We start from the raw sequence: 3,758 nt of genomic DNA, 5'->3' as shown, positions 1-3,758 counted from the left end.
AAATGTCTAGGTGTATCTTATGCGATACAAGTCAGAGATATTTGCTAGGTTTAACTTGTGCCTGAGGTGGAAAACCAAACCGGGAGAGAGATCCTTAGGTTATACATTGGGATTGAGTACGCTGTTTTGTTCAAGGAATTTTGTGAGCAGCATAGCAATTTTTATGCAGGGCTTGCAAGGAACTTCTTGGTGAAGTCAGTGAATTTGGCGCAGTTCTCCTTTAACCAATTGGCAAGGGTATCACTAGATGAGAGAGTTGTAGGAGAGGTGTGGACAGGTTATGTGGTAGACCACTCCGGTGTGAGAGTGTTTGGATGTCCAGTCGTACAAGTTTCTAATGAGGTGAGATCTAAACTTAGTGTAATGTCCAGACGGTACATTTTCTGGGTATAAGAAAGGTGGGTTTAAGTTGGGTGATCCAATGGCAAATAAGGTGGTGATCAGTTAAGATATGGTTTTTTATAAGAAATCCATGGTGCAACATACTTAGGTAAATGAATAAAAATAGATGCCAAAAAATTGCAGTAGAAGTGAACATGTGATGCAGGTGAAGTTACAGACTCAAGGTAGAGGTGACATTGTTCATAATGTAGGGAGTTATAACTTGGGAGACCAACAAAAAAGCAACGGATCCAGATGCATTATCAAACCACCACGCAGGTATAAATTTGATGTTCTGGTATTTTATGCATTCATTACTACTAGTAAGGTTCCTACTATTTTTCAAGATACGGTACATAGTAAAGAGAAAAATAGATGGATTTGTGCTATGGTGGAGGAAATGAAATCGTTGTATATGAACCAGATGTGGGAGTTGGTGGAACTTCCAAGATGGAAGAGGTTGATAGGATGCAAAGGGGTGATATTTCTGTTGTTTGTGGATAACATGTTATTTACTGGGGAAGCTTTAATTGAGGTTAATCAGTTGGGAAGTCTATTGAGAAAATGTTTTGACATAAAGGTTTTAGGTACGACCAGGAAAAGTCTTGGTTTGGAGATTCTCAAGGATAGAGCTGCAGGGAGATTGGGGTTATCTCGGGGTGGCTTTGTGGACAGAGTTGCTGAAAGATTGAGATTATCTCAGTGTGGCTTTGTGGACAGAACTACAGGGAGATTTTTTTTGTTGTCTCAGGGTAGTTTTGTGGAGAATCAATGTAAATTGTCTATCACCTGGTACCCAAGGACGTACGATGATGTTCGGGATATGTCAAAGGTTCCCTATGCTAGTGCAATGGGGTGTTTTGGCAGGCAACATAGTGATCCATCAGTTGTGAGATTTGTGGATGTAGACTATGCAGGGGGCTTTGATGACATGAGATCTACAATGGGGTATGTGTCTACTATTATGGGAAGGCTTATTTGTTGGAAGTCTAGGGTATAGACTCTGGTCGTAAGATTTACAATTGAATTAGGGTTCATGGCAGAAGTTAAAGCTACCATGGACAAGTTCAAGCATTGCTTGAACTTGGTTTTTGTCTCCAGTTGCTAGATAAGAGGCGGTCCTAACCCATATAGATTTTTTTCCCAAGTGGAGCAGCAGGTTTATGTTTTCAATTTTATCCTAAGGGGCTTATATTTGCCAAGGTAGAGATTGTTGTGATATGCGGCTCATATATTGAGTGGAACGCATGTACAAATATAAAATATGGTGTAAAACAGAATGCTAGTCTGCAAGAGGAAACTGTCAACGGTTTCCCTGTAACCGCTGATGGTTTGGCCCAGTGAAGTGAACTAGTTAATGGTTCTGAGTTTGTTTTTGTGACTATTTTCTCTCGGTATTAAACCATTGACAGTATGTTTAAAACCATAAAACCATCAATGGTTTGACTCGAGTTACCAGCGCTGATTTTCAAATTTTGAATTTTGGGACGTTGGATAGGTTAAGTTTTAGGGAGAAACTTCAAAGAGGGTTATATATATGTTGTATATGTTGTAACTCTAAAATGTTCATGTCTTTGGGCAAGAAGATAGTGAAAAATACTGTCGTTTACTCCCATGGATGTAGGCATTGCTGAACCACGTCGTAGTAACCCAAAAAAAAAATAAAAAAATATTATTAATCAATTAATTAATTAATTAAACATTATTAAATTAATTAATGAAATAAACAAATAAAAGGAATAGTGGGAAAAAATTAAAATAAAGATATATATTAAGTTATACATGCACACACACACACACACACACACACACACACACACACACTTCCAATTCCAAATTGGATTCTTCAGTTCCTACGCTCTCCTTTCTTCAGCCCTCTATCTCCTCACGTCTCTCCTCCACGTGGCCCTCTCTCTCTCTCTCTCTCTCTCTCTCTCTCTCTCTCTCTCCTCAATTTCTTGGTAAATATTTGGCTGATCGGAAAATAGAAGATATTGTTGGGTTCATATCTCCACCATCGACATTCCTACCAGAGCGGATTTGTCGTGGGAGCGACGTAGGCACCACTCCTGGGAAAAGGTGTACTCCCTCTCTTCCTTAATTTCTCCTTAGATATTCAACTAAATCAACGATCGGACACCATCACGGGATCCTAGTTTTGATCGTCGTCATTTTGGCGGGAAGAAATTTTCAATTTGGGGATCTTAGGCACCACTCCAAAGCAAGAGTGAGATTTAGGAAATTAAGAAAATTGGTTTTTTCGGGAGTTTAATTATTATTTGAAATTTATGGGTTTAGGAAATGTTAAAATAATATTTTATTTAGAGTTAATTTAATCAAATTAGGGTTATTGAATTAGGGCTCGGGTGAGCGCCGCAGACATTGTTTTAGGGTCCCTACTGGCGTAGTTCAAGAAATAAAGTAAGGAGAATATATTAAATCAGGAATTTTTGAGGAAATAACTAGTGAAAAATGGAAATATTATGTATATATGCATATGATTTTCATGTGGGTTTTGAAATGCCAACCATTTGAATTGTAAATTTTTTAGCCTAGGGCTGTGGTATTAGATATTATTTATGAAAATGGAAAGTTAAATGATAGATTTTCTGATTAATTGTGCAAGATATTAAATGTATATTTTTAGTATATGAACGATGAATATGAATTGACTTATTTTCAGTGAATGTATGAAATATGTTGTTAAATTTTGTGGCATAGGTAAAATGAAGTTTTTATGTTAAACTATGATATATGTATGAGATGCAGGAAATACTAGAAATGTATTGAGAATTAAAAGGTGATATGAATTATTTTTCAAGTATTTGGTAACGTTAAATTACAATGTATGGTTTGAGAACTCCGGTGGACAAGGAAAAAGGGCACAGTACTGTTGCGAAAATGTATGGTAACGCTAGTGCACCCACACGTCTTAGATAGAGTATGGAGATGGGATGGTCGATTGTGCTGGGGAAGGATAGTGTCCCCCTGGAGTCTAGACCAACGTGGAAACAGCCAATCGGACCTACAGACTGTAGAATGTGGTTAATTTAACTCTAGTGGGCCAACCAGGGTTAAGTGTAGCCTTTGAGCCACACAACCCATTATGGGGCGGAAGCATGACTAGGATTTTTCACCGGTATAAAGGGTTCTAAATGCATAATTGTAAGTTTAACCATAGATAATATGGGAACAATGGATATGAAAATGACAGTTATGGAAACAATGGATATAAGAACAGCAGACGGAAATGATATGAAAACAAAATATGTGAAAACAAACATGAATATAGAAAGAGATGATGAATATGTGACACATGAATATAGAGTATGAAAGTGAATGTAATGAATGGCACAGTGATAACAACATAAAGAGTA

The sequence above is a fragment of the Malania oleifera genome, chromosome 5 (genome assembly GCF_029873635.1).
Source record: "Malania oleifera isolate guangnan ecotype guangnan chromosome 5, ASM2987363v1, whole genome shotgun sequence".
In the NCBI taxonomy this organism is placed as follows: domain Eukaryota; kingdom Viridiplantae; phylum Streptophyta; class Magnoliopsida; order Santalales; family Ximeniaceae; genus Malania; species Malania oleifera.
The sequence above is the reverse complement of the archived record's forward strand: the minus strand, read 5'-3'. Positions refer to the sequence as shown.